Source organism: Pipistrellus hanaki (assembly GCF_964339955.1).
Source record: "Pipistrellus hanaki genome assembly, chromosome: 10".
NCBI lineage: Eukaryota > Metazoa > Chordata > Mammalia > Chiroptera > Vespertilionidae > Pipistrellus > Pipistrellus hanaki.
The window spans coordinates 19,543,800-19,562,222 of record NC_140512.1 but is presented as its reverse complement, the minus strand read 5'-3'; the positions used below and the strand labels follow the sequence as shown (position 1 = coordinate 19,562,222).

The 18,423-nt window shown below is 40.7% G+C and overlaps 1 protein-coding gene across 8 annotated transcripts in view; it reads left to right on the top strand.

The window, feature by feature from the left end:
* MAGI2 (membrane associated guanylate kinase, WW and PDZ domain containing 2) overlaps nucleotides 1–18,423 on the top strand; it is a 1,098,541-nt gene that overhangs the window by 418,932 nt on the left and 661,186 nt on the right. The window contains exon 1 of one of the 8 annotated variants that reach the window (XM_084897038.1): nucleotides 8,989–9,244. The exons of the other annotated variants lie outside the window; for them this stretch is intronic. The gene's annotated coding sequence lies outside the window, so the exon portion shown is untranslated. Of the gene's footprint in view, nucleotides 1–8,988; nucleotides 9,245–18,423 lie in introns of those variants that run through there. 8 annotated transcript variants of the gene reach the window in all.

Here is an 18,423-nt window from a genome sequence, read left to right as displayed (position 1 = left end):
AGCTTGTTGTGTTCTCTCTATTCTCTGGGATTTTTTACAGTTACTGTATGTTTAGAAATTTTAAAAGGCGCAATAATAATTTGCATAATCGGCCAAAAAAGGGAAACTGATTAGGACAAAATGGAAACACATGGCACTCTTAGTTACTTGAAAAGCATTTGGAATGATATACTGTCCTGTCATTGTTTATTTCTTTAAAGAAAATGACAGTGGCATGTAAATGTGACTTCGCATACAACAATGATATGCTGGAGATGGCCCCACTGCCTAGAAAGAGCCATGGGGCGTCTCTCCCCAACTCCAGTTCACTGACTTGAAGTTGATAGGTTGAAATTGGCTATTGAGACATATTTACTCCACAACAATTGTCAAATGCAGCAAGACTGTTTGTTTGTTTGTTTGTTTGTTTCCTCATAGATCCAGATGTTACACTACAAGCAGCTCCCCTCTGCCCCAACTGGACATGTTTTCCCAAATTGCCATGACTATGGCTGGACTCTTCACATTTACCTAAAGTATTAGTGCAGGATCATTCAAAGAGTGTTCAATTTGTACAGAGCTTTTATTCCCAACTTCTTTCCCAGAGGGTGGCAGCATGGTGCAATAAAAAGTACCTGGCTTTGTATTGAGAGGTGTTGTTAATCCCATTCTGTCCTTCTGCCTCTTTGATCTTGGCAAAGTCAGTTAAACTCGCTGAGCCAAAAATGCTTTCTCTCTGAAGTGGTGATAGTAATACCACCATGGGGATTAAATGGGATGATGTAGCTAAAGCAGGTAGCCATGTCTGACAAAGAATCAAGTTGAGTCAAGGGGAGCCCGCAATGGGACCGACCTTCCCCAGGATCATGGACTAATGGAATTCAATAATTCAATATTGAAGGGTCCTCCAGCAATGTTTTACTTCTGAATCTCATAAAACCAAAACCTACAACCTGGATGAGATCTTCAGGAAAGTTCAATATCTTCATTTCATAGAGAAGGTCATTGACATTACATGAGTTATTGAAGGCCAGATTTCCTTAATCCTTAATAGGGTTCAACTGAATCTTCTATACTCTTCTATGGTAAGGTAGCATCACCTGAATTAATAATGTAACAATTTCTTCTCTCCCTTTCCTCTTTTCAGTTCTCTCTTCAGTTTGTTTACCTTTTCCTTCTCTTTTCTTTCTCAAAATTTGATTTAATTTGGTTTTGGTTTTATTAAGCTGCTCTGGTGCCCTGGGGAAAGTAGATTACTTGACTAAAATCAGAACCTCTGCAAAACCACATTTTACTACATGTGAAACCTTATATGCTGAGAGACACTAATGCAAATGTTAGGTGAACTAAAGAGATGTGAGCAGATCAGGTAACCTGTAGAAGATAACCCATGGGGAGAAAAAAAAATGATTTATTTAATAGGTGACTACTTAAGAAGAGCAAGAACAAAGTCCTATTTTCTGAAGACCTATTATGTGCCAAATTATGTGTTCATAAGTTCATGATTACATTTACTTCTAGATATTATATTTTCTATTTCACAGATGAGGAAATTAAGGCTGAGGGATCTTGAGCTAACTTGCCCAATGTTACACAATCCATTCATGGTGGAGTTCTAATTCAAAACCAAGGTGCCCATCCACCATCTTTTTTCTCAATACTGGCCTAGTCAAATCAGAATTGTATTCATTTTCCTTCATGATTTGAAATTGGACATTGTAAGCAATAAGCTCTGTTGAGTTCAGTTTATTTAAACAGACATATTTTTGGCCATGGTTTAAAATTTCTAGAAATTGTTTTTAGTTTCTACTTCCAAGGAATGTTTTCATTTTGAGAGGCTGTATAAACAATCTAAGTCACTACAATAAGGATCCTTACTTCATGTAATACATACACATTGCATTCTCCTGAATTTTGACTTTATGAGATGAGAATCATCTGAAGGACTCTGAGTGGAGTGGAGAAAGGCCACTGAGTGCTTTAAAGGGCAGAAGAAGGAAAGTGGAAGGTATGATAGCAAATTGCACTCACTTCACAATTTTGTCCTGGCTGAGCCCAAGCAAAGCAGGAGACCCCATATACACCCCACTTATGTCTATCTGATGGGTTCCTCAAGATGAAATAGTTAAAGGCTTATGGAAAAGCATGAGCCTCTGGAAAAAATAAAAGATCACAATCCAGCCTGGTTTTCAGAAGTCTGAAGTAGGATAACTCATCCCGAGATCACAAATGCAATTCCATGCAGGACAGTTGTCAGCATAGAAACTTATTGATGCCCACTCAGTACAGAAGGTATTTCTACTTGTATGTCTGTCTCTTCAGTTGTATGAAGCAAGTTATCAGGTAGATTGTTAATGCATGACGAATTACCTTCAGGGAACTGAGAAATTACTTAGGGAGGACCTTCCATGTGCATGATTTGATCCTGAGACTTGTTAATGAAAATAATAGGGAAGGGAAATATGTTATTTTTTACTTCATTACTGAAAGGTATTTAAGTGTAAGCTTTTGTTTTGATTGGGCCTATTGGAACATGATGATAATAGACTCAGAATACACAATATCATGAGCTGAAAAGCAGTAAAGGAAAACATTATAATAATGAAGCTACTATCCATTGTGTGCTTATTTAGAGCAGTGTCTGGTACATGATAAATATTTGATGATCATGATGAGTAGAAGGATGAGGGGAAGGAGGATTATGATGGAGATTATAGCCATGTTAGTGACAATGATGATGATAATGATGTCATGATAATGGTGGTGATATGATGATAATGTGATGAGGGTAATGGTACTGATGGTATGGCAGGCACTGTGGTTAGCACTCCGTATATCATTTCATTTCATTTAACACCTGAGAACTCTATGCAACAAATATTACCACTATTTTACAAATGAATAATTTGTCTAGTACAACACAGCTAAGAAGTGGTGAAGTCAGGATTACTAAAGTCTGTCTTTGACACCATGCTGTATTTAAAGGCCATTCTTTTTTTTCTTCTTTTAAAGAGTTTTAAAATAGATTTTTAGAGAAAGAGGAGGAGGGAAGGAGAAAAACATTGATTGGCTGCCTCTCACACGCACCCTTACTGGGAATGTAACCCAAAACTCAGATATATACCCTGACCAGAATGGAATCTTGTAGCCTCTCAGTACATGGGATGATGCTCAACCAACTTAGCCACACTGGCTAGGGCTAAGGGCCATTCATAAAGCATCTGTTTTAGCTGGTTAGTCAAGAAAAATCCAGAGCAGGAACTTTTTTTTTGCTTTGCTTTTCTTAGAATGGGATAATCAAACATTATTGCCTATGATATTATGCATGCATGACCATATATGTAACTATCTTCAAGAAGAATTAGGATACTTTTGACAGTGACTAAAAATATATTTATTTAGCATAAACAGTCAAAATCAAATGAGTTGTCTACTTTTTTAATAAAAAGTGTAATGCAGCCTATGAGCCAGAGATCCAGGCTTTGCAAATATTAACCATAGTTCCTAACTCAAAAGTAATCTATATTCAGACCCAATATACAACTGCAATATGCCAATCATTTAATCCACAAATCATCAAACGTAGGATTTTTACTATTAGGAGAAACAGTTTATGTAATTTTAAAAAGAAGAGAATTTTCTCAAGGTTTTGTCTGTAGTTTGTATATATAATAACTATAATTCTCATGCAGAATTTTTCCACAATCAGATAATATCTGTTTATTTGATTTGATTTCAGATAAGCACAATATCCTATCTACCCTTAGCATACACTTAACTGACAAATACATTGAATAGTTAAAATAAATTTTAAGAATACATATCTCAGAATTTAAGGAACTCATCCATGAAAATATTGGAAATGTTTATAAAAAAGCAATTTTTACAGAAAGCAGGTATAATTGATTTTTAAGAATGGATATTTAGTTTATTGCTAAAATGCAAGCTGCTGGCTCTTTTTAAATTGTGTAATTTTTACTTTCTGCCTGCCAGGCAGCTATCACAAAGGTCTCAAGAGACCATACATTACAGACTTAATAATAAAGCAATATATGGAGTTCATGACTAGTTGAATAGTGGTTGGGGCAGCTTTCTTATCTGAGTAAATCATCTGTAGCTCTGAAGCTAGAATGAAAGCTACTTAAATTGCTTTTTCACCTCTAAGTATCTCTGATGATATGGAAAACCAATCGGATACACAGAGTATTTGCTTCTCACTTGTTAATAGCAACAACAATAATGATCTTATATAATAAAGAAGTGATATGCAAATTGACTCTCACATCCTCATATCACAAGATGGCCACCCCATGTTGTCACAAGATGGCCACCCCCACATGGTCACAAGATGGCCACCCTCACATTGTCACAAGATGGCTGCCAAGGAGGGGAGTTGGGGGTGACCAGACCTGCAGGGGTGGGCAGTTGGGGTGATCCGGTCAGAAGGGAGCAGTTAGGTGTCAATCAGGCCAGCAAGAAAGTGGTAAGGGGGCAATCAGATTGGCAGGCAGAGTGGTTAGGGGCAATCAGGCTACCAGGCAAGTGAGTGGTTAGGAGCTAGCAGACCCGGATTGTGAGAGGGATGTCCCATATTGAAGAGGGTGCAGGCTGGACTGAGGGACACCTCTTTCCCCCAGTGCACAAATTTCATGCTCTGGGACTCTAGTAAAAAAAAATTTTTTTTCCCAAAATTTCATGATTTTCAGGAATTATTTTAAGTACTTAACACAGATTCTCAAGATACAACTATGAGATGGGTCAGGAAACTGAAGCACAGAGAAATTACACAACTTGCCCTTGCTCATACACCTTAAAAGTGGCAGAAAAAGCCTTTAAACCCAAAGCCAGCATCCAGGTCCTCAAACTGAGCCTTTAGTCAGTTTGCAATAATATTAGAAAGCAAAGCCATAACAAAATTTGTATGCATGCATATGAGCATAACCAATGGGGTGAGGGCATGTGCTGGGGGTTGGTTGGGGGCAGCCAGAAGAGGTCAATGGGGGGAAATGGAGACTTATATAATACAATGAAAAATAAAGAATTAAAAAAAGAATAAAAAAATGTAGATTTTTTTCTCCATTATCTTAAAAAAATACATACTGAGATATTCAACTACTAAGTATTGGGATCTGGACAATTAGGAAATAAAATACGCTATCTAATGCAAGTAGCACAGACTGACTGGAGTCCTAATCTAGAAACATCCATTTCTGACCTTTGATGAATTATTTAATGTATCCGGACTTCAGTTTCCTCAATGGTTAAATGGTAGCAATAGTACTTTATAGAGTTATTGTGAGAATTTAAAAAGCATGCTAATGTGAGAGTTGTATATTAGTAGTATTATTCCTGGGGCTGCTTTTGTAATATCAATATGTCTTAAGTGTAAACTCTACTAGAAAGGGGGCAGATTCATGTGCATGATATTAGCAGGGAGTTCTTGAAGGATGAATAAATTGGAGATGAAGAAAGGAAGGGGAGGGAGTTTATTTTAGGAAGGGATTTCAAAGCCCTAGATGTGAGAAAGACCCTAACAGGACAAAACGTTTCACATAAGACAAAATAGAAGTCAGATGACCTGAGCTATTTGTAGCTAGAGGTCCAGTGCATGAAATTCATGCATGGATGGGGTCCTTCGGAGTAGTCTGCAGAGATCTGGCCCTTGCTTGTGCCCTCAGCCTCATAGCCCCAGCTCGTGCCCCCAACCTCACATCCCCAGAGCCCTGCAGTCTACCTGACACTCCACCTTAGCCTGTTGCTACCCGCTCACCCCATCCCTTGCTGCCTCTGGTTGCTGTCTCTGAGGTGATCAGGCCCCCATGCACACCTGCTTTTGCCTGGCGTTGCCTGTTCACCTGCTCCACCACATTGCTGCTGCCAGCACCACATTGCTGATGCCTGCCATTTATTTCTGTGCCACCTCTTGGTGGTGAGTGCACATCATAGCAAGATAGGACAATTTACACATTAGGCTTTTATTATATAGGATTTTATACTTCATGGTACAACATGAGCACATTGATGATATTTGATCCTGATACATGTTCTCATCCTGTATGTAAAAATCTATTATTTTATCCTAAAAAAGCAAAAGTCTTTCATTTGGTTTAATAATGATCTTGGGTATATTAGTTCTCTGTGCAACTTTCCTTATATGTCTAATCCCCTGGGATATTTTTTAAAAATAGAGATTCCTGACCTTCTTCTCTTAGTTTGGAGTGGAACCCAGAAATCTATGTATTTACTATCACTTGCAGGTTATTCTTATTATTAGGAAAGTTTTGGAAACACTGCTATAAATCACCCTTTGCACTGCTGCCAAAAAAAAATCTTTGTAAAACAAATAATTGACCAGCCAAAGAACTTTAAATAGCTTGCCACTGTATCTCAGGTAAAACACAAATACTTGGGCAGAGCATTCAAGATCATTCACAGCCTATTCTGATTTACCTTTCAAATTACCCCCTCCGTACAAGCACCCCATGGTCCTGTTACAACAAACTGAACACAGGTTTCTGTTTGTTCATGCTTTTTATATCTCTTAGACTGAAATCTCTTTGTCTTTGCTTTCTTACCCAGAAAACCCATTCTAAAAGGCTCATTTCAAATGTCACCAATTCTAGTGTAAGCATCCTGCATCCCCGTAAGGAGAAATGTCCTCCTTTTTCTGACCTTCCATAACAATTTACATTAACATCTATTATATGCCAGTGGAACATATTCCCAACTTCTGAAAGAGCCCAGATTCTGTTTTATTTAATTTGTACTTAGCTTAGACAGTGCTTAGCATAAAGGAAGTGTTCAATAACCATTGGTTGAATAAATGAATGCATGAGTAAAGATTTATTCTCTCTGTCAGTACTTCAGTTTGTTCCTTGAGTAACGGAAGCCATTAGTTGCTATAACATTTTTGCTAATTTATGTTTTTTAGCTTTAAGCAGTCTCTTTATATCAAGATGCCTTGATTTTAGTAATAAAATAAATGGAGTCTAGATTCCAGGTTCATGCTTCTTTGTTTGAATGCAGCTTCCGAGTCCTCATACACTAGAGTTTGGGTTCAATAAAGTACAAGTTCTCTGCCTTTGACAGAAAATAAGATCGGTCTTCCCCGCTCTCTCTCATTGCCAACACTTTGCACTTCAAGGAAAGGGATACCATGGCCAAAAAGAAGAAAGACCGTCAGGTGAGGTGGAGGGGAAAACAATTGGATAAATGCAAAATGGAGACACCCAAGGTTAGAGGGGGGAAAAAGAGGTAAAAAGGAGCTAATTTGGCTATAAGAGACTGTAAAGTGAAATCTTTCATGTTTTTATTCTACAAAATTTTACATCTTCCTAAATTTGACTAACCCAACTTATTTTTCTAAAGGAAGTTTTTTATTTGTTTGTTTTTTTTTTATTATTGTCCAATGTTTAGGTGCCAGTTTGTGTAGTACACAGTGCAGCTACATTTGCAGCCAGGTAGCCCATAATTTATGTTAAAAGCCTTAATAAAATCCTTTCTATGCAAGAAAAAGCTTTTAAAATACAAAACAAGCAAGAGGAGTGAATGGCTATTATTTCATGCTGGCCTCTGAGTGGAGTGTATGGGGTGGACTGTATGTATTCCCCCTGGAGAGCCCAGTCCAAGCAGTAAATGTGGTGCTCTCCTGGCATCTGTCAGGAGAATGAGAGGCTGTTTGTGTGAGAGTTCGAAATGCTATGGTATCTTGTTATCTTCCGAGCCAGGTAATGCTCAGTCAGTTTTGCCCTCCCCACTTTCCCGCTAATTGAGGCACCAGTCTCCCCAGACTCTCCAAATGAAGAATCCATGCCTGGAGCCCCAAAGGCTGAGAGATTCTTAGTCTGAGTCTTGTTCTCACCAAACTTATTAATCCTCCTATAATATTCCGATTTGATGACAGAGGTAGGGACTGGCTCGCCATTGGATATCTAAAACTTTGAAGCAGGGAACGAAGTGGTGACAGATTTGCTCTCAGGATGTAGCCTGGAGACCATACGTTGAACTTGAACACTGTACCAGGTTGGCGCAAGTTTTTCCAGTTGCCTCTGTAACTGGTGCCCTGAGTGGCATATCTACCTGGGCATCACTCTTCGCTTAATCGGTGAGGAGAGAAATGGCACAGTTAGCACACTGACGTTCTTTTCTCAGACAGAGACACTGAAGCAGAGAAGGGAAGAGTTATTTGCCTAAGAGCCAAACATTACTCATTATTGAGTCTAGTTCCACAATAAAAAAAACTATCGATTTCTATCCATGCTCTGTGCGCTTGGTTTTCTATCAGGTATTTTCCCTTTCAGATTACCTTTTAAAAAATATTTTATGATGCTCCTTAACTCTGAGATGAGTTGAATGAGGTGTTGAAGAAAAGGCCAGTTTGAAAAGTGGGAAAATAGTAAAATGCCTGACTCTTGGACCCTCCAAAGAAACAAGAAACAGTCATGCTTCCCAGTTTAAAAAGACTTGTTCCGTTGGATGACTCTCAAAGTGTACAGACTTGTTATTAACACAGAAAAGTTTAATTACATTTCTATAAACTGTGCTAGTTTCTCTAAATTGCTAAACTGGGACGATGAAGGCAAGAGCAAAAATGCCTCATCTCTGGCAGCTAGGTTTTCCTGGGCGCTTTGTGATGTAAATGTGCCTGTGTGTACATTAACATCCACACACTCCATCCCTCTCACTGGCTTTGAAGGAGGGGTCACCTGACTTCACCTAGAGCCGCCCCCTCCCATTTGTGGAGGAAATCCTAAAGTGAGAAGCAGGCGCCCACAGGAACACAGGTCTGGAGCTTGGAGATGTAAATGACCCCGGCTGAATGGGAATGGGGAGAGGTTGCTGGAGGGGGCTGGTGAAGGGAACAGGGGAGTGAGTGTGAGAGAGCAGAGGGGGGGAAAAAGAGGAAGAGAGGAGCCGAGAGAAGAGAGAGAGAGAGAGAGAGAGAGAGAGAGAGAGAGAGAGAGAGAGAGAGAGAGAGAGAGAAGTGCTGCATGCTTCATCTTTGAGAGGAGGGGAAAACAAAAGACCTCAGCAGCAGTTTTTTTTTTGTGTGTGTGGCTGTGTCTGGCTCCAAGAGGAAAATTCTAGACATCCATGCTGCAAAAATCAAAGCTCCGCTGAGACTCCTTCTACCAAGAAAACTATCTGATGTGGAAATGGGTTGGACCGGCGCAAGTACAGGTGGTTTGAGAGGACACTGACCGAGGACCATGGAAAGGTGGGAGAGGACCAGCGGCTGCCCGGCTTCCTCGGAACGCGGCTCTAGGTTAGTAAGCTGAACCGGACCCGGCTCTGGCTTCGGTTCTCTCCGTGTCTCTGTGTGTGTGTGTGTTCTCTATGCATCCCCCCTGAACCCTCTGCTCCCCAACCCCTGGCTAGGTAGCGCTGTATTCCGCCAGATGCGAACCTCAACTTGATTCGACTCGCACTTCGTTTGCAGATGCCTCTCCGTGGCTTGCGGAGCTTTTGTCTCAGACAGCCTGGGGGGAGCCTTCATGATGTCTCCTTCTGAGTCAGAATGTGGGCTTCAGCCCTCGGTTGTCAGGTGGCTGTGGGGAGGATAGTGAGCGGGTTTTTTTTTGTTTTGTTTTTGCTCAGAAGGCTGCAAATGCACGATGAGGTTGATGAGGTTATTCGGAAGCGTCAACAGCAGATATGTGCTGACTTGGCGTTCCTTGGTAAGGTCAGAATAATTCCGAGGTGCCGGGCTGCATTGGCTTTATCCGAACCCCCACATCATTGGGTCCAAATGTGATAAGTTTGGAATGGCACCCTCCCAACAAAGGCACACCCCAGGTGTTCTTCCGGCAGAGCGTGTGGTTTGCCTCCCATCGGAGACAAAGCTTAAAAAACGAATTTCCTCGCGACCTGGTGTGAAGAGGAGAGGCTATACCATGTCATACTTAAAATAGCCACGGAACTATTTTTAAATAAGTGGGTGCGGATGGATGGAGAGCAAACGCGTAAATTCCCCTTGTTTCTCGCCGTGCAGATAGTGCCTTTTGTTCCAGCGTGCGTATTTTCCTGTGTTTTTTTACAAAGAAAGCACCGCCTGTGCTTTCCCTGGTCGCAGATTTGGATGCCAATTTGCCATTGTGCCCTGGTCCAGGCTCTGCTCTATTCTGGAGAAAACTGCCCAGAGGTTATCAGTCCAGAGGCTGACTTAGTGGGGAGAAGGGTTTTTCCCTCCCCGTTCCCCCCTCCCTCCGAACTATTCTCTCGGAAGTGTCTAATTCACATGTTAAAAGGCGATGGGGGAAGGCACCGAGTTTAGAGTAGGATGCAGCTCTGTGCCATTCAGTTTGCCAAAGACTCTATCCAGAAGGCGCTGGGAGCGGAGGGAATCGGATTTATAATGGAACTCTCCAAAAAAAAATGTCCCGAGAGGGTGGCCGGCCAGGCCCTTTATGGCCAAATAGAGACGTGCCCTGGCAGTGCCCAGGCGGCTGGGAGCTGACATGTTCTTGTGAACCCCGTGAAAAATGGCTCCACATCCCTGTGCCTGTCCTGGGGAGATGGTCTCTCCGGATTGCTGAGCCTTTTTCCCCACCGTGCTTTGCTCCTAGGGCTGCTTTCTGACAGGGTCAGACTGGCTTGTGGTCCCTTTTCGTTGGCCTGCCTTGTAAAATTTCAGCTTGCACGGGGAGTGAGTGGTGATGGTTTCACTTCAAGTCCACACTACCCAGCAAGGCTAGCAAGAAGATATTTTCCAGGCAATTACAGGTTTCCATTTTTAAAAGGGTAGATTGCATGTCTTTGGACATACCCTTAAAAAAGCACTTTTGTTGTTGTTGGTCAGGGGGCTAGTAAACAATGTCTCTAAGGAAAGATGCATGCCTGTGTGACACGTTACATTGGACTCTCCTCATGGGAAGTGACAGGTGAAACAGAGGGTACTCGCCTGCCATTCATCTCTGGGAAGATAATGCTGCCCTTCTCCATCTTACCGTGTCGTTTTGTCTTTCTGCTGTTGAATTTCGATCCATTGTGCAAGAAGAGAGCGCGTGTCCCAGAGCTGGCATGCAGGGAGGGACTGTCCTCCTGTCCTGCCTCCCCATGTGCTTATGGAGGAGTCCTGAGCCCGGCAGGGAGGGGAGCTGCTAGCAGCCACACTGCTCCTTTATTTAGGCTCCGGTCTGTGAGGGCGCCAGGCAGCAGAGGCAGGATGCACTTCAGCAGAGACCTGTGTGTTAGAGGGGCTGGCTAAGAGCCTGTGTCGTTTGGGGGGGGGGGGGGGGGGGTATGACATAGATTGTTCTGTCTTTCACAGCATTCTAAGCTGATGCCTGAGTATAAGCTGGGTTCAGAAGGAAGGGGTTGGACTCTTCATATTGTAGGCAAGAAGTCCAGCTCTGTCTGCTGGAGAAAACATGAGCACACAAAACAGTGCAAGTGTGCAGAAAGAGTAAGTATGCAAACTGGAGGAGAGTTTTCAAAACCGCAAGCCTTTCTGAAGATGACATGGAGTCATCTCTCCACGGGGACCAGTAAAGCTTCCAGTACAGTCATGTAAACAGTGTTATAGAAACCGCTTTGTGAGCTCTTACCTAGTGTACCACTTGCTCCACAAACGAGTGTCCCTCGTAGGATTTGCATCTTGGACACTTTTACATAGGTCAGGAGTTACAGCACAGATTTACCTGGAGTCTGTTTGGAATAATACTGATAAAGCTAAGTGCCTACAGAGGCACCAGAATTGGCTTCTTAAATAGAGCAAGGAAAATGGAACTTGAACACTGCATGTAGATCTGATTATTGCTTTAACACATGTTAGACAATTTGACTATAGTATTATTTGGGGATACTGATTCAGTTATGCTTCAACCAGGAGCAAAACAATACACTATAATGAAACATGGATCTCACCATTCATGAGAGGATTAGTGAGGTTGCTCTTAAATAATTGTTAATGACTACAGGTTAGGAAGAGGTTTTACCAGAGGAATTGCAGAGGTCTACAAGGAGAGAACCAGGCTTGTAAAACTAAGGGCGTAGCTCACCAGCTGTTTTGGGAGCTGGGTGGTGCTGATAGGTAAGCCAGATAAGATTTACATACAAAAGAATCCTGAACCCGAGGAACTTCCCACCAATAAAACTCTGATTTAAAACTACCAAAATAGGTGTTATATAGAAGCAGTTCTCAAAGTGGAAGCCACAGGGGAGAACTGAGAAAGGAAGTGGGTGTGATGACCTTGTGCCCTCAGAAAACCAATGAGTTCTTAATGAGAATTAAAAATTAAGAATATGCCTATATTCTTAAAGCTTCAAGACTGGAAAATGGAAAATTCTCTAAAAGTAAAATTAGTTATTCCTAATGTACCTGTGGCATAGAAAGTTGAGATAGAACAATTAAGTTTCAGTAAAAGATACTTATCCTAACTGAATTATTATGGAAACATTTTTGAACACAAAACTTCTAACTTTCTGAGCATATCACAAGTAGCAATGGCCTGCTTTCTAACATCCATTTTCTCTATCACATTTAGAACTCTACTACCCTAAATCCCATTTTCAACATGGCATTAAATAGATAGAGGCATGATACAATCCTTTGAGTTTAATATACTTTAATTTTATGTTCATTTTTAGTTGTATTTCTCCTCTAAGTTTGTCATATCTTCAGATTATTATTGTTTTTAAATATTAGGTACTTGTGTTCTGGCTAGGAAAGAATTCAGAGCCAAGACCCAAACTATAAGAAAACATTTATTTGGTAAATCAAAGAAGAAGAAGTAATTTTTAGAAGAAATGGGTCCAGCAAACAAGCTATAGAGGTAAAGGAAGGGCCTGGAGCTTGGGGGTGTGGAAACTAATGGTTTACTTGCCTGGGGCAGGGAGGGGAGAGGGGAAGGGAAAGGACCTGAGTGCTCCTGTGAGGGAGAGAGCCTTCAGCCTTGGCTCAAAGTTACAGCACAGCTTGTGGCAACCTCACGTCTATGACCTCAGTTGCTTACACTGAAGATAGCAGATTTTTAAATATAATTTGAAGACTTAACAAAGAGCATTGCTATTCAACTAAATTCAGAGATACCTTAAAAAAGGTTAGGACCCCAGCTGAGATTCTAGTGCCAACTGCTCAACTTGCTTACCTTCCTTTCACCCCTGGAACTAAGGCTGGAAGAATAATACATTTAATAAAAAGAGATCACATTTGCTACAAGACTGTAAGATAGACCATTCCTGCAAATAGTCCAGGTACTTTTACTATCCCGTCAGCCTGAACTTTCTGTGAATTTTTCTACCTAGCAACAGATCATATAGGACTTTGAAAACCACTCAAAGTTTGGTTGGAATCAGGGGTCTTGCCAGGCATTGCCCATGAAGGCACAAACCCAGCAGGAGAGGAAAGGGATAAGAGAGCCTTCTCTGGCCCACAGCAGAGCATTGAGCCCTCTGGGTTCTCTTATTCAAAGGACCCAAATGCCCAGCTAAGGAATTGCTCACCAAGTGTTAAAGGATTCTCAATCTTCAGTTCATTCAACTTTTTAAGTCTTCCTTTTGGTTCTTGGAAAGTTCCATGGCTCCTTCCATTCTCATGATTTTATGCTCTTTCTCCTGCCAGATCATTCCTGCCCTCTTTGCTTGCTTTTGCATTAGATCAGCTTTCTCTGTCAAATGTGCTCAGGGCTCATCATGCCTTTTCTTTATTGCACTAACCAGCTTTTTAAATTGTTAGTTTCATACTGGGGTCATGATTTGGTTAATGTTTTTGTCTGCCAGTCGACAGGACCATCTAAAATTGGGGTTCAAGTTCATTTTGCTCACAGTAGATTCTCTCAACCCTCAGAATGTGTTAAAGCACATATCATGTGTGCACTAAACATTTGTTGAATGAATAAATGAATGAATGAATAAATGAATGAATGAATGAATGAATCACTGAATACTAAGGCACCAGTACCAGTGAAAAGAAAGACTATATCTGGCTTTAGCTCAGTAAAGAACAACTTTCTTCATTGGGTTAGCTAATGTGGACACCTGAGAGTTAAACTGCACCAGAGTATTCCAAGGGTCTCCCTTTTGTCAGGATTTCCCATCTGAGAAAGAACCCTTGAGGGTCTACTCTTCTCAAAGAATTTTACTACCCAAATGAACGTGTTCATAGTGTCTGTCTTGGGAAAACTGTCATTTGTCTTTCCCTCTCTGTCTCTGTCTCTCTCTAAAGTAGGGGTGTCGAACTCAATCAGAGAAGGGGCCAAAATCTAAAATCCAGCCTAAATCGCGGGCCGAATGGTTTACTGAACAGTCATAAACTGACAATGTCATAAACTGACAGCGGAGTGCAGTGATGGCAGCGTGGTGCGGGCCACATTGCAAGGCCTGGCGGGCTGGATTTGGCCCGTGGGCCTTGTGTTTGACACATGTGCTCTAAAGCATCTCTTTTCCTAAATCTACCCTCTCCTACCCTTATAGACCTTAGTCCTTTGCATCCAGGACTTTGCAGGTCTCATCTGACAATGTCTATACTTTGCTAACTATGATGCTGATTAGCTTGTGAGCTCTGAAGGCTTTCCTAAGATGTGGAACCAGTCTAGCAGGGTTTGCATTTTAAACAAAGCTGCCACAACGTGATTAGAGCTCTGTGTATTGATATGGGGGGTTGTAAAGCAGAGTATAGCATGCAGCTTGCCTTTCAAGAACTTACTTTTCAGTAGTGGAGCTTAAATTTACAAGAAACATTGTCAATTGCTCTAAGAGTCTGTAATCCAGCACCGTTTGGCAGTGCAGATTTTCATAAATCTCGAACATAAAGGAAAGGATTCGTAGAAGTGGGACTTCAAATGGACCATGACTGATAAGAAATATGTCTCTAAATTATCAAAGAAGAGAAATAAGAAAAATTTAACATTTTAGAAAAAACATGGATAAACATGTTCAAAGGGATTTAGCACAAGTGTATTCATAAGTCTTTTAAAATATATATATTTTATTGATTTTTTTACAGAGAGGAAAGGAGAGGAATAGAGAGTGAGAAACATCAATGAGAGAGAAATATTGATCAGCTGCCTCCCACACACCTCCTACTGGGTATGTACCCTCAATGAAAGTACATGACCGGAATCGAACCTGGGACCTTTCAGTCCACAGGCTGATGCTCCATCCACTGAGCCAAACCGGTTAGGGCATCTTATAAGTCTTTATATAGGATACTGCCGGTGTTTACTTTTTCAAGTGTAAAAGGTAAAAATACCATGATTATGAAGCTTTTATTTATTCAAGCCATAACCTTGAGATCCTGAGAGCTAGAACTTAACCACTGGCATTTACTTCCCATTATTCTTTGAAGCACTCTGTCTCTCTCAGCATTTAAAACTAATCTCCAAGAAGTTTTCTGTGAGAGGTGCCTAAAAGATCCTTTTAGAATATTGACCACTTTAATTGAGGTTGATTGAAAGTGCTCGCTATAGCTCTCCTGAGGTCCGTGTTCTATAAATACATCATCATTGTATTGATATATGGGAGAGTTTTCATTTCATTGCAGTCAGCCTCACACACTGTAGAAAGCTTACATTTCCTCCGGAGCATGAGGAGGGGAAAACATTTTTCTCCTCCCATCTCCCAAGAAACGTAAACCACAGAATTGAGGAAGAATTATTTTTAAGTCTGTCCTTGGCAGTATAAGCCTGCTTTATCTCTGTGTCCAGTTGGAAGTTTCCCTGGGGAAAATCCTGGAAAGACTGACCACAGCTAAGAAGTCAGATACTATCAAGCTATACACATATATAAAACTAATGAGAAAAATGAAATGATTTTGTAAGTAGGACAAGTGGCCTATAACTGGACTTCTCATGAAGTTATTAATACAATGGTTTCTATTTTAGTGGTTGAGTTTTAAGATAAATCCAAGACTGGTTGAAATCTATAACAAATTGCTAGTTTTATTTCCTGGACTTGCCTTGTTTAGATGGAGCTATTGATCTTTTCAGGATGACTTAGGGTGTATATCCTTTTAAAGAGTTGGGCATCTCTAATGATCCCTTACCAGCTACTGCTATGAAAATGCTTTGTGAGTAAGACTGCACACATGGTCCTTTCGGTGCCCTTGCTGCTACAAAAGGAATAAAATGAGAATATAAATCATTCATTTACGTTATACAGAGCCTCTTCTACACACCTGTATGCATTGCTCTTTCAGTAGGTGCTAGGATAAACAGACACTTAAAAATGAAATATTTAACTTCTTTTTATTTCAAAAGAGAACACATAAAAGGAAGCTGGGATTGGTTAGTAGTATATAAAATCCTCACTGTGTGGATTCTCAGGTTACGCTAACTCATTCCTACTGTGCATGCAAATCTTCGTGGGGTGCTGCAAACGGTAACTTATATTTCCTAACGTGCAGTTGCTACTCAGGGAATCACAAGTCTTTCTTTTACTTTTGGTGCAATAGAGTTTAAGAAAAGCCATAGTTTGGCCGAAACCGGTTTGGCTCAGTGGATAGAGCGTCGGCCTGTGGACTGAAGGGTCCCTGGTTCGATTCCGGTCAAGGGCATGTACCTCAGTTACGGGCACATCCGCAGTGGGGACTGTGCAGGAGGTAGCTGATCCATGTTTCTCTCTCATCGATGTTTCTAACTATCCCTCTCTCTTCCTGTCTGTAAAAAAAATCAATAAAATATATATTTAAAAAGAAAAGAAAAAAAAAGAAAAAAAGAAAAGCCATAGTTAATTCCATTTAGCTAAATGAGGGGAAAAGGAAATTGGTATTAACTACTACTATATCTATTAATAGTTCATGTCCCCTAAACCTGGAAGAACACATTTAACTATGCCTGGTGACTGGCAAGCCTTTCATGAATTTATCCATTGTTTATTTCCCATGCTTCTTTCTCTCCAGCCTGCAGACTTTCTATATCTGGTGCCTGAATTAAGGTCTACCACAGAAGCCTGGATTTTTCTCATATTTGTCTCAACCACCATTAGAGCCAAATGTACCAGATCGTACTATGTTATTTCATGCCTATGAGTAGCTGAGTGTTTTGTTTTTTTTAATACTGTTTGGAATGTTCTTTCCCAAGCAGTGCTAGTTATAGACACATTCTGGGAAGTGTTCCCTGATCACTATTCTCCTGATCCTGGGGAAAGTTGGCTGCTCTTCATAAGAATACATGCACATTCACACACATGCCCACATGCTTTCCACATACAATTCTGTTTCTCCCACTAGAATATACTCTCCCAAAACAGAGTTGGATTTTGTATTATCTTTCATGCCTGTCATGAATAGAGAACATAACACATGATTAATATATACTTTAGTTAGGACTTGAAGAAGCTAATCCTTTTCTTGGCCACCTCGTGGAAAGAGGAATGAATTAAGTGAAATGTGAATTAAGAAGTTGAATGGTTCAGAATCTCCATTTGTTTTAATCAGTTGTCTTTATGGTCTTTTACTAAAGTTGAAAATAAATGTTAATTATACTAAAAATCACTACATATTTTCTCTAAGGAACTATGGAGTATAATAGTCAAATGTGAGCAATGAGAGGTGGAATTAATGGAAATTGGAATAAATGATTTGAGACATGAAAAATTAACTCTGCATAGGGTCCATGAATCATGTAATATTTTTGTACAAAATGATCTTGAGACCTGTTCATCAACTCTCCCTTATGTGCATCCACTATTGCAATGAAGAGGCAATGGAGAGATGCTTACCTTTGCATAGAGCTTTGCGGCTCCTAGTGTGGCTCATAGACCAATTGTATCAGTATTGCCTGACAGCTTATTAGAAGGCAGAATCCTGGGTCTCAGCCCACCCTACAAAATAAACATCTCAATGTTTTTATACGATTCTAACTGATTTAATGCTGCATTAATATTAGAGAAGCACTGTGGGGTCACTCAGTTACAGTGTCATCCCCATTCTCCAAGATTGCTAGTTCTGTCCCTGGTCAGGGCACATACCTGGGTTGCAAGTTTGGTAGCTGATCGGGGCACATACAGGAGGCAACAAGAGATGTCTTTCTCTCTCTCCCTTCTCCTCTCTCGAAAAGTCAATGACTATGTCCTAGAGTTAGGCTCAGGAAAAAAATAGGATCATACATAGTGGGACAACAAATCAATCTCTCTCTCCCACTCCCCCCATCTTCCTCCCTCTCTAAAATCAACAAATAAAAAAATTCTAAAAAATATTAGAGAAGCACTATTATAGAGAAATTTTTAATGAAATTTTAGCCAATTTTGGAGACTACAATTTGGCTAGTAACTCGGGAACAAATTGTGAATCCAGAAGGTTGTTTCTTTTTTCAAGCTATGCAATGGAAGCACTTCTCTCTCCACGTTGCCCATCTCTACATGTCCAGGGAAAGAGGGGGAAATGAGCCTTACTAGAAGCTAATATCCTCCTTCTTCTTTGTCTTGAACCACCTCCTATTATGTACCTTGGAGAGCCATGAAGTATGTAAGCAGAAGAGACTAAAATTGGGTCTGGCTTCTGGCACA